At 44.6% G+C, this 13,236-nt stretch overlaps 2 protein-coding genes across 3 annotated transcripts in view; one reads left to right on the plus strand and one right to left on the minus strand.

The window, feature by feature from the left end:
- Positions 1-13,236, minus strand: part of LOC105181706 (uncharacterized) — a 263,572-nt gene that overhangs the window by 234,939 nt on the left and 15,397 nt on the right. For both annotated transcript variants that reach the window (XR_003114142.1, XR_003114141.1), the window contains exons 2-3: positions 9,826-9,942; positions 9,590-9,632 (exon numbers count right to left, since the gene is read on the minus strand). The gene's annotated coding sequence lies outside the window, so the exon portion shown is untranslated. The remainder of the gene's footprint in view (positions 1-9,589; positions 9,633-9,825; positions 9,943-13,236) is intronic.
- The window catches only part of LOC105181707 (uncharacterized), a 177,119-nt gene that overhangs the window by 144,087 nt on the left and 19,796 nt on the right, over positions 1-13,236 (plus strand). The gene's annotated exons all lie outside the window — the stretch shown is intronic.

A 13,236-nucleotide genomic window follows, 5' to 3' on the forward strand; every position in this document is an offset into this window, starting at 1 on the left:
ACTGAGACGAGTCCCATTCGGGCTACTTACCCGGCGACTCTCGGCAGAAGCTACTACTATAGCGCGGACTAAGGTTGTTTTTACAAATGTTCGGAGCTCTCCTTTTCCCTCTCTCTCTCTCTCTCTCTCTCTCTTTCGTGCGGGGAGACAAATCGCGTGCAACACGCACCGCTCTTCTTAAGCACGATTTATATCACTTAAAGTTAACTTCCCGCGGCGTATTAGTCGCGGAGGAAATCCGATGCGAGCATAAATGCGACTTTTACGCGACGGCCGCGACACTCGAGACGAGAGTTCGCTATGAATTCCGCGAACTTAAGCCGGCGATTTACGCGCAACGCGCTCTATTAAACGCGATTCGCAACTCTCGCAATTGATTAGCGGACGCGATGCACCGGCCCGAAGAAAACGGACGCATGTATAATGAATTCGGCACATTATCGTGCTATCGTGCAATACGAATTGATAATCAGTTGCTAATTTGTCAATTTGATTTGCATTCTGTTTGCTACTGATAATGCACTGTATGCATAACGTCATCGAATTAGTCATTTTTATAACAGATAACACAGAGATGGATTGAAATGGAGACAATGATAGTTACAACATGACGTCAACGACGTGTGGAATTAAATTGTTGAAACATATAACGAGATCCGCGTTTTTTAAATCCGCGCGTCGGAGCTTGTTTTTCAGTCAATTTGAACTTGGCAGACTTTTAGTTTGAAAGATTCATTCAGCCGCCGAAATATTTAATATTAGAAAGGATAAATCCATAATAAGCGATAATGGGTCTCTCGTAAAATTTTCGTCAGGGAAAATGCGACTTCACAGGATACGAAGGAGAGCTGTCGTTAAAATATGTACTCAGACAAACCGTCCCTTCTACGAGTCTCTTCTACGAATTCTCTGATGAATTTCGAGTCGACCTTGAGGAAAACTCGATGGAGAAGAGACCGGCCGGTTTGTCAGTCGGTTTTCAACACTAAATATCTCGGAGCGAATATTATTTCCGTTTAAATCAAAAGGAAAGCTTGCTTTTGCAGGGAATTAATTAAAACAGAAAACACCAATGTATATATAGCGTAACTCGAACTTAATTATCAGTCGCATTTAGCTGAAACTTATTGATCCCGCTCGACACGCGAACATATACACACCATTGTTCTTAATTTCGCTTGTGACATTTGCGGCTGAAATATAACCTAGCTTAGTAATCTGGGACGCTCTTTGCATCCGCAATAACTCACTCATCGATTATTTGGATTAATCGGAGGCTCGATGCGCAGGAATCGCGAGTTTTCGAAAAATTAGCTTCCCGCCAAACAGCCTCGTGCATGGTGGATGTAAGCGATATCACACAGGTCTTCTCTCACATACGAGAGAAATTATCGTTCAGACAATGTTTAACGCGAAGAATATTCTCTGTATTTTTACCAAACGAACAATTACCCACGAAGTAGGTTCTTCCCCTGAGGACTTGAATTTTTTGACGCTTTATCGAGAGAGATTCTCTTCGTAACGCAAATCGTTGATCGTGCCGCTCCCCTAATCGCGATATACGCAACAATTAACACATTCCTCTCGATATTCTCGTGTCTTTTTGCCGAACATGGAAATAACGTAAACGTAGCAACGTGCCACACCAACAAGAGTCTCCTTGATTGGCCTTGCGACGTGCACAATGCGGCGATGCGAGCGTAAGCGCAGCCGCCTGATCAAAGTGCACCGAAGACATTCCAGGGCGCAAACTCCCCAGTTTGAAACTGCTTCGTTAAGTATTAACGCAGACGTAAATTAGTGTATCGCGCACATCCCGCATATCGCCGTAATCTCCGTGCGCCGTCGGGAAACTGATTTCCCGACACCGCCGGAGTTTTCGTATACGCGCGCGCTCCTCGAGGATCAAACTTTCGAGTGGCCGTTCTCGTGCATATCAAGCGGCCATTTATCGGAGTGCTCTTAAGGGATTTTTACGGCAGCCCGCCCGAACTCTGTCCGTCAGAGCGTACGAATCGCGGAGGAGCCTTACGGATCGTCGGGCGGGAGTGGAGTGTAACCTGACAGGGGGATCAAGGCGAAGAGTTCGTTTTCGACCTCCGTCCCGAGAAAGGATCTCTCCTCTCCCCGCTGTCCCGCCGATCCCATCCCCAATTCGCCCACCCTTACGAATTCAAACGTATTTCTTCTTTTCACCTGAGATATATCTCTCCGGACTCGGGGCTCGCAATCACGCCGAAGAGTATCTTGATTCGAATAAATCTCCTGTTACTCTTGCGGCGAATCCGGCGAACGCGAAAGAGGCGTTCTTCCCTCTCGCCAGTTCGCCACCCTCGCGCGTTCCGCGACAAGTACACGCGTAATAGGGGAAGGAGCCGCTCGGGATACCGAGTGGGGTGGTGGTGGTGGTTGGTTCACGGGGCTGCGAACGGCAGCGCTCCATGAATTCAGAACAGGCCGGGATCCATCCCGCCGCGCCGTGGCTCACGCAATTATGCGCGCCGCGACGTTCGCGTATTCTCTTTAGCGACGCGATTCGAAAGCGGCGAAACCCCCGCGCGTCGCCCGCTCGCGTGGCGGCTGCCGCCACGCGGCCGATTATATTTAACGTTTCGTGAAAACCGCGCTTCGTCGGCCGACACGCGCCGAGATACGCGAGCGATAGACGAGAAAGAGAGGCTGTGAAAAGGAGATCGAAAAGGATGATTCATAATGGATACGCCGTGCTTCGATATTGAAGCACAAATTTTAAACGCTACGCGACAAGCAAAAAGGGGGTACACACTCGCCCGTTCCACGAGACAAGGCGAAGTTTGCCGAACGAATTTATGCGATCTCTCTTTGATGATCATTTCAAATCAGCCCGATGTGAATATGCACTGAATGATAAGTAGGTTAGGAGATGACACACGGGTTCGCGATATTTCAACGTGCATGGAAAAACACGCGAGTGTTTCCGGAAACGAAAAATCCCAAATATTTGCTGTGTATACAGGAATTAGTTTTTTTCTTCCACAGCTTATTGTTTTATTTAAAAAATATAAAAGATCGTGCAATAATCAAACAGCCAGAAAAAAACATTTCCCGTATGTCAAAAGCCGGCCATCTGTCCTGTGTGCACATGTGAACTAGTTTTATAATTTTTTCATTTATTGAATTTCGAGATGATTGTTTTTATCATCGCTGCGAAAAGATCCGCTGAGAGCGAAATGCTATTTTGTTAACATCGCGTGACAGGGACGGACGAGCAAGGTGGGAAAGGAAAAAGTGAATAATGATGATTAATCCGGAATAATAATCAAGAGCGAATGATGGAATTTCATCTTAATCGGGACTCACCGGCGCGAAGCGTACCACGTCGGTTACCTCGGCGTGGAAGCAGCTGTTACTAACTCCCGAAATCGTATACTGGGATCACCGCTAACCGCAAGCTAAATCCTTTGAGGGATCAAAAGGACCTTATCCTCCGAGTTGTTGACCTTTGTGACACGATATGGCCCTGCTATTGGATACGGCGGTGTCAGTAACTTTGGCGTCGCGTAAGTAATCAACGCGACGCGCATAATGCCGCCTTGTTACGGATTAGTACGGCCGATAGCACTGTGTATATATAGTCGTCTCGAACACCAGTGACCATTCGGATGCAGCGTTCGCCTCGGTAAATACACATGCATATCGCGAGTACGCATACCCGCGCTAACCACAAATGCCGCCGTTACAATCGATTCTCGCCAGAGGAACTTTCCGCTCCCGCGACTTTCTTCGTAGGAATCTTTAAAGAAATTCAAGTGCTCGAGAATCTTATACCGAATGCGTTCGCAATCTCGTAAAAACAACTACCAAAGTAAAGAACGCTATTTTAACTCTCTCTCTCTCTCTCTCTCTCTCTCTCTCGAGATTCGAATTCGTCAACATTGAGTGGGAATTATTATTGTAGATGTATTAATACAAATTATCGTATTAATCAGGAGCGTATCAGGAGGATTAATAGGAGAGCGTAGCATCTCGCAAGAGCGAAGAATTTACGATTCGGTCCAAATTCCACTAGATAGATCGCGGGATTTCAATATAAACCGCGCTGGAATGGCCAAACGTATCGCGCACGATAATTATGACAAACGATGTGGCTTGTATCCATCGTCGACGTATCCGCGTCCGACATCGTCGACAACCCGGGGGAGCCGTGTGCGCGTCGAAGCGCGGTAACCCATTTCGCGCGCACACCTTGTCGCGAATTTTACCGATTTATTCACTCGCATTGTTCCCGTTACAAATGACAGAGACGCGACGCGTTCGCAAACGAAAGAGACTCGAAATACGAGGCGTCATAAAGCGTTCTTCGCAGTGGTACATACGTACCATACGTCCGGCCGTACGAGACACGAGGATACGAGGACACACGGTGTACCCCCGCTTAAATCCCGTTAGTCTTCCGCACTCGTACGGCGCTCTTACGCAGCGCGATTTTCGCGAAAAGGAGGCAAGGAGAGCTCTCGAGTGGCTCGCAACTCGGAAACGAGGAGTGCCGGCACTCCGACGGCCGACCCGAAAGCACACACTTCCCTTCCATCCTTTTCGCTCGGTACACCCGGCTCTTTCCCTGGATGCTTCCTGTACGCTCGCATATATAATTCCTACTGCTTTCGTTACAACCGCCGGAAGTATTCTCGCCTGACGCGACGAAGGAGAGAAAGCGAGCGAGTGAGAGAGAGAGAGAGAGAGAGAGAGAGAGAGAGACGGAAAAAGAAAGAGAACGAACAAGCCTCCCACCGATTCGGCAGCACGTCACGTTCACGTCCGTTCGCATATTTATCGATGAACACTAAGGTAGTTTGCGCGCACCGCCGCGCCGGCACCGACGCCGTCAGCGTCGATGTGCAGTGTGTTCTAGACGTCGTAAACTTTCTCCCCGTAATGTACTGTAAAGGCGCGGTGAAATTTCCTTAGCGCCAATTGCGCTGAATGAATATCGAAGCGAATACGAAGAGGAAAAAAGATATATCGTTTTAACACGCGAGGATCGTGTCCTTTTGAGAAACGCAACTCTCAGGTGAACTTTCTGAGAGGGTTTACGATAGAGAGAATTAAGGGGTTTTTGGCGAATCAAGCGCCAAGTATGCAAATAGGCGATACAATTTTCCCTAGTTGGTCTTGGGAGGACTTTGAGAATTTTAATCTGTGGCTTTTTACTTATACCACAGGATATTTAATGCTTAACATTATGAAAATTGGGAAAGAAGACGGTAGCTTATTAAATTTTCTCCAAGGTGAAATGGGCTCCAAATTTGCATGAAACGTGCTAAATTTTAATTCCACTTTGGATCGGACTATCGTGTGTTCACGATTTTCAGTACGATGCATTTCTATAATGCGCGAGGTGCCGTTAAATAATTTAACGTTTATAAATTAAACATTCCCATGCGTCGGAGAGGTGTTTCGTTAAATTAAAAATTAATATCGGGAGACACAAGGTCGCACGCTTATTTGCTTTTACTCAGAACTCAATCTCTTGAAAATCCTCATTCCCCGCGAGTGTATGTCATTCCTTCGCTACTGATTTCTCGAAATTGCAGCAACCATCATTTTCTTGTCTGACTTACTGTATTTGTTGTTGAAAGGACATTCGGCAGGTCGGGCACACTTTGTATACTCTGCTAAATTGCATGAACAAGCGGAGTCCGAAGGGCGAATATTACCGCGAATATGTCACAGTACCACGCTCGAAATCGCATTTCTCGGCGACGCGCCACCGTTTCTTTCTTCCGAGTTCTATCGAGTAACACACTTTCCATCACTGGAAATTCGAGAATCGCGCAGATACTGTTTCGTAAACTTGGTTTGTCTTGTCTATTAAATTTTCCGAAAAATATGCAGCCGGAGACGAATTTTGATGTGAACGTGAAGGTTAGCGTTGCGAAATGGATTTTCCTGTATTGAGTTTTTTTTTTTCGGGAATAGATAATACGGATTACATGTATAATCTGCATTGATTGAGAACCAACAATTTCAATCGATGTATCTGTACAATAATTATCGTGCGATAATTACGATCGCTGCAATCTACCGCAAACGAAAAGAATATGAAGGAGAGACAATTTGGATTAGAGTTAAAAACTCGCAATCCCGTGAAGCTACAATGCCTGGCTGTAAGAGTAAGTGTGCTTCCCGGAAACTAAGTTAATTAGTGAGCCAAGTAAGTTTAAACCGACGGAATTAAGTAGCTGAGAGAATTTGGCGATTAAAATCCAATTTATTCCGCAGCATAATTTTCACCGCGTCATTATTATCATCGTTATTGCGCTCTCATCATCATGATAACATCATGTTAATCGCTGACAAGCGGCAGCGTAACCGTACACAGTCGGACTAGAATCAAACTTCCGACGGCAGCAATGAGACGGCACCAACAACACGCGGCAATGTCGATCGCGCTCATCAAGCCGATTCTTCATTTCGCGATTGTCGCGTGACGTTGTATCTGTTAACAACAAGCAGCGACTGTCATTGCGGAATCATCGATCAGGGCCGAACACAAGGGAGACGCGACGTCCGAGAGAAACTGCAAACGTTTGCCCTGGACGTTCGACCTGTTTCGAATGGCACCCCATGCGCGCTTCGAGCTCATATTCGCCGTGATTTATCGTATTCGCGTGTGCAACCGCATGTAGGCGCGTCACTCCGCGCAGTCGGTGGATCAGATCTGTCTCGTAGATCATCGGTCGAACGTACGTATGCGCGCGCGCGCGCGGGTCGAATAACACGGAAGTGAAATAAAACAGAGAGAGAGGCTCACTAGCCCCCCTGAATGACTAAAAAGGGCCATCGAATCGCGTACGAATAGAGATTCATTCCGTCGCCCGCAGCTTCGACGCGTCGCATATGCGTCGCGTATGCGCGAGCGAAAAATGCGCAAACGAGTGGTACGCGAGCGTTGCCCAAGTTAATGCGACAGAGCGTGGACGAGATTTCTCGATGTGTGCTTTCCTTTCCCTCTTTTTTATCTTATATTTTCCACTGGACTCTCTCTCTCTCTCTCTCTCTCTCTCTCTCTCTCTCTCTCTCTCTCTCTCTCTCTCTCCCGTGGTTGCGCTGCCGCTACTTCTATTCCGGGAGAAACCGTTTTTCGCGATTGTACGTAACACTAGCGCCGTGAAAAGTTTCGCAGCACCAAGCCTAACAGAGAACACATTAGGTTTGCGGAAGTTGGCGTACAAACTATTACGAAAGTCGCCAACTTTTTTTCCGCACCGTGAATACACACAACCAAGCTACGTACGAGAAATAATGTCTTTTAAATGTCGACGATGATGCTCTTATCATTACAAAAAAATGGAAAAATTCCGATGAATCTCCCAACGTTGCGGGCAGCAGATAATTCAACGCGACACAATACGGTTTTACCTCTCGGTTTCACACTCGATCTCCAATTGACTTGGTTTCAGCGCAATTTCGTGCCTCGTTTAATTATCGAAATATCGGATATATTATATATTGATATTGATTAAATATTGGATATTGAAATTAAAAGAGTGCGGATATAAAATCGTCAAGCTGTAGCGTTCGGCCAAATTTTTAGGAATTTTCCGAATGTGTCGGAACATTCGTATTGGATGAAAGCGCAAGCGTGCTTCCGAGACACACGGTATATTTACGTGAAGCACGCCGAATGAGCGCCGTAAAGTGCGGAAATGTTACGTAAACTTTAAGACTGGATGAAGAGCAACGTTTACGAGATCAATCTGAGAAAACTGAGCAGTCAGACTAAACACACGAAACGCGAAATACGTGCAATAAAAATGTGTATCGCACAAGCGCGCGCGCTTTCATCTCACGCTTCGAATATAATAGCGGATCTTAATTTAAATCTTGGTCCAACAAAGCTGAATTCTTTGATTTATATCGATTTCTAATATTTGCCCATCACTCATATTCTATCTCCAGTGGAATAAATTGTATAATGGTCACGTTTCTTATTAAAATTAAAGTTTGAGATCAAATAAAGAATATTGAAATAATCGAATATTAATAATTATTATATATTTCCCAAAAATGCTTATGTTATTCTAGACACTCTTGGCAGATTTTTACATCTTCCCAAAATGGGAAAAACTGCATTGAATCTCGGAATTATATTTTTATATCAGTATTATTTTTATATAAATACTGTCGATATTTGAAAAACCACTGGAAAATCTCAATGTTTAGTATTATAATATATCGGTTTATACCGCAATGCGCTACAAGTGACGATTTATTGCTGTTTTCTCTATATTGAGGCTTAAAGAGAAATACTTATTTAATAATTATTTAATATTCGATTATTCACAATATTCATAAACAATGTATAACTGTTTTGTTAGAAATCAATGCGAATATGCGCGGTATATATTATGTTATAAGATAGCTCTGCACGAGCATTGGATTGAACACTCACTATTGCATGTTGACATCTGACATCCAAAGATCTAAGGTTCAGCCGGGTCCACGTTCCGCGTGCCTCCATCCTTATATCATTCCACGTTGATTACACTTTACACTTCACTCGCGATACGATCAATATTTACATTTAGAACTGCGGCGATATTCATATTTAATAACGAATTTTTCGACGATATTAATAAAAAATTTTTATTTATTTCGAGATGAAATCTACAAACTATATTATCGAAAAATGATAAAAATTAAAATGTGTATACTCGTTTATTGGTAATATTTGTCATAGTACGATAAATTCCGACGTTTTACGAAGCGTCTACTAAAAAAAAGTCTATTAAAAAAATAATAATTTGAAGGTCGCCACCTTCGATGAAATCGCTGTTTCAACACGCTCGCGACGCAAATTGCGTATGAAAAATCGACAATGAAAAGTATGAATCGGTATCACCGAATAAAAAATAATTGCGATATGTACGTATGCACACGTATATATAAAAATGTAAAAGAATATGTATAAATGCCGCTAATTAAAAATCAATCGTAATTGTCGTTAACACGGATAAAGTAATCGTGAATGGCGTGAAATTCTCACGCATGAAAGCTTCGTAATACTTTGTCGAAGCATACCTCCGAGATATTTTAGCAATTTAAAAAAATCAACGTGGCACGTGTCTTATTTGCAAAAGCAATCGCGACGTAAACACGCATAAATAGATAATCGCTGCGATCGCGATGTCACATTCACACGAGCAAGATAATCTCCAGCTCAGTGTACGATGATGCAATTTTCGCGCGCATTATATACTATTTGAAATAATTAAGGGTCGTGCTATTAATACTGTGCAATCCCTATAATTTAAGTCAAATAAAGGATAAAACAGTTAAAGTATTACAGTATTTTTTATAAATGTTTCTACTAAAGATTATCAAAAATTAAGGGAGAATTATCCGATGTTTCTGTGTGATCGATCTGCTGTGCGATTCAATTAATAAAGCGATCCCGTAATTATTTCGAGTAATATATTTTCTTTAACAATATAAATATATATATATGCAAAACCCAATATGCAAAAATCTAAGTTATTCGCATTGATTTCAATGATATTCTATCAAATTTATAAATCTATCGCCTAAAATTCTATTTTTCACTCACCCAAACGACTTGCAGACAAGGCCAGTCACGCTTTGCTTCAAATCTGGAACAAAAAATGGAGATTCGCTAATTAGATTAAAAAATTCAGTTTAACAAATGAATACGGGTAGGTAAGAATAGATATAATTATAATATATTACCCTTTACGATCGTAATTCAAGTCATATTGACAATTGTATCTCAGTTTTTGATAGCAAAAAGTTAAATGGAGGAAAGCAGGATACGTGTAAACTTACCTTCAAACTGGCCTTATTAGGCCTGAACCGGAGCCTCCGGTGCGGCATCTACGAATGCTGAAATTACAGTTGTCCTTGCGGAATGCGGAATGCAAGATCTACCAGAGATCCTTGAAACTGAAATAGAATTGTTCTGGTTAATGAAGAAAGAGAGAGAGAGAGAGAGAGAGAGAGAGAGAGAGAGAGAGAGAGAGAGAGAGAGAGAGAGAGAGAGAGAGAGAGAGAGAGAGAGAGAGAGAGATTAGCGATAAAATGATTATTCGGTTCCGACGAACCGAGAATACGAAAATATTCCGGCCGGAGATACTAAAATTGCGATGTATGCGATAGTGCTTTTATCTTAAATATAATAAAACTAAATAAAACTAAAATGTAATAGTTACTTTATAAATATCAGAATGTCCTCGCAGTTTACGACGTTCTCCGCAATATGATCATACTCGGGACACGTTGCAATTCGTTTCATACATGTTTGGATAAATGTAAAATGATCGAGAATACCGTGTGACGCACTCGACACGTTCGGACATGCGAAAATATTGTTACATAATTGATCAAATAATTTAACGTACTTTGTCACCACATCAATATCTTTTACACTATATTATATTGTTTAATTATTTAATACGCGATAACGATTATCGCGTGAATATATGTTAAACAGCTATTATTGATTATCAATATATTAAGACCGCGTATTACTAAACACAGAAAATTCCTTAAAAATAGGCTAGTAAGCACGCTACTATTTTACACATTAATTGTCATTACGGTGTACGAGAGCATCGCGCGCAAGTTTCGAAACGACTAACCTTTCATCGTTGAAGCCGCGTGTAATTTAAGACGATTTCATCGTATATAAGATGACGTTGATGCATATGCATAATATATAAGATTGTCTCGACCAATGGAAAAAAAGTTGTGTTATGCTCTGTAAATCAATATGGCTACTTGAAACTCGATGCTCATTCACCCATACGAACTTGTGCTATGTTTATGCAGCTATGTCATTTCACGTGAAATGGGCATAACGCACGAAGATTGCCGAGAATAAAAGCGCTTCTATAAAATTATGCATTACCATTTGCGAGTTTAATGACGCGGTACATCCGCGGTACAACATTTTCCATTGGTCTTTGAAGTTGAATGAAATTTGTCGAGTTAATGTAGAACCGAAATTTCCGTATTATCTATACAAATGGAATTTTGATTGCCATTACGTGGCGATGGATATTTGCATAAATAACAATGTTAATTATGCCCTATTATCGATTATTATTATTATCGCGAACGTATTGTTTCAACTGATTCGATCGAGTTAGCATTTGAGTCCTCGGTTATCGCAACCTCGAAACGTCGGGAGCAACAACGCTGCGCTATCGCAAAAACATTCGCGCTTGCTTTATTCTCGCGGAAGCAACACGCGCGACGGATACGTTTGCAAAATTGTCGAGACCCGAGAGAACTAATACGTCGACGTGTAGCCGTAGACAGTCGATTGGTTCTCATAGTATGCTCGAGTAAATCGCGCCGCGGGAGGAAGGGGATTTCGCTCGACGAGCCGTTCAAGTTGTGCCTTTTGATTTCTCCTCTCTGCCGGAAAACTGCGATCTCCCTTCTTCTTTCTTTTCCTCCTTCCTTTTTTTCTTCCTTCCGTCCTGCCGCTTGCTTGCGAGAGCGATGCTCCTTTCCTCCTCCCCCCTTCCCCCACCGCGATATCGTCCTTAAAAGCTCACATCGCATTCGATAGCAATAACGAGGGCGGAAGGGGACAAGTCATGCGATAGGTGGTATCTCTTTTCCCGGTTCCTTTGTGTCCCCAAAGTCGGTCCGCGTCCTCTTTGCTATCATATCCTCACACATATACCTCGCATATATACAGACGCTCCGAATATGTGTGTGTCTGTATGTGTCTGTACGCGGTGTGTCTCGCGATATCTACATCTAATTCAATCGCGCGTCCGTGCCCAAGAAGGAAGAAGCTTCCCTTGGACGTGCAACACGACGAACACGCACACAGACACACAGGCATACACACACACACACACGACATTGCACCGTTCGCTCGCTCGCTCGTTACGAACGGGCCAAAGTCCAGACACGTCTGCCGATCCTCCGCCGCAGACAAGCAAGCTTGTAAAGGGATACCAGGGGAATCCTTTATAAGATCGATTCAGCTTTCGAGCGTTGGCTTCTGTCTTCTTTCTCCCGCCGCACGATTTGCCACGAGCACCATCCCTCGTTGCGTACCGCTCGCTCTGTCTCGTTCGATGTCGTTTGGCTCATTCGGTACCACCCACCCTCCCCCGACCCGACTGCCACCACCGCTACAAGCTGAGTTCCTTCGGCGGCGATAAACGCGCTTAAATACCCGCTCGAATCTCGGCGCAATGTGGAAGTCGTTGAGGTACGATCGCTAAAGAAAACGCCGATCGGGCCCGACCGGGGCTGAAATTGGACTGCTCTCTCGGTATCCATGACTACGTGGGCGCTTACACGAGCACGTGTGCACACAGCAGAGCACACGTGGCCGCACGTACGTGTGTGGCCTATACACGCGCGCGCCCAACACCGAGAGGTCGGAGCGTTGCAGCGGAGCTATCCGCACCACCATCGGCGGTCAGGATTTGCATGCACGCTGCGTCAAGATCTTTCGAGGGAACTCGGCCCATCGGCGGGGGTATCTACCGCCTCTTATGGGGAGAACGAGATAGCGGGGCGGCGAGGTACGAAAATTTGCCAGATAGCGGGCAAATCGGAGCGCGCCCACGCGAAAGCATTTTGGAATTCCTCGCGCAGACGGCGCGGCGGGGTCCATCTGCGGCCGTAACGACGGACGGATGCTCGCCGTTTCCCGGTGATTTTTCCTCCCCTTTCTCACCGCGAGATTCAACTCGCACACAGCGTTACAGCGTTTTACCTTGATTTTATCTCTCCAAGTGTTATCGGTGAGGTGCGGTGCTCGAGACGATATCTCGAGTCGTTACTGTGAAATCTTTTGGATTCTTGGACCCGCGCGCGCGCGACTGCGCGTCATTCCGCTCGACGGGAGAAAAACGTCAACTCGCGTGCCGTCAGACACGCGACGTTGCACCTCGAATATATTACATACGTCGTTCGGGGAGCCCACGCCGCTAATTAGAGCCTGCACCAGGTACAAAAGATCGAGGACCATTGTCGCGGGAAAGAAAGGAAAAGCAGCGCGCAGCAGCTGGCGGACCGACCGACTGACCGACCGACCGGCCAGCCGACTTTAATACCGCCAATTTCGCGACAACGTTAAATTCTCGGCGTAAATGAGTTAACCGACACGAAGAGCGGCAGACGGTTATATTTCATAAGCGCGAGTGGTTACACCGAAAACCGCGCGACACTTCAAAGGTGCCGGGGACTCGAGGGGCTCGAGGTAGA

This window comes from Harpegnathos saltator, unplaced genomic scaffold, assembly GCF_003227715.2.
Source record: "Harpegnathos saltator strain DR-91 unplaced genomic scaffold, Hsal_v8.6 scaffold789, whole genome shotgun sequence".
Classification (NCBI taxonomy): domain Eukaryota; kingdom Metazoa; phylum Arthropoda; class Insecta; order Hymenoptera; family Formicidae; genus Harpegnathos; species Harpegnathos saltator.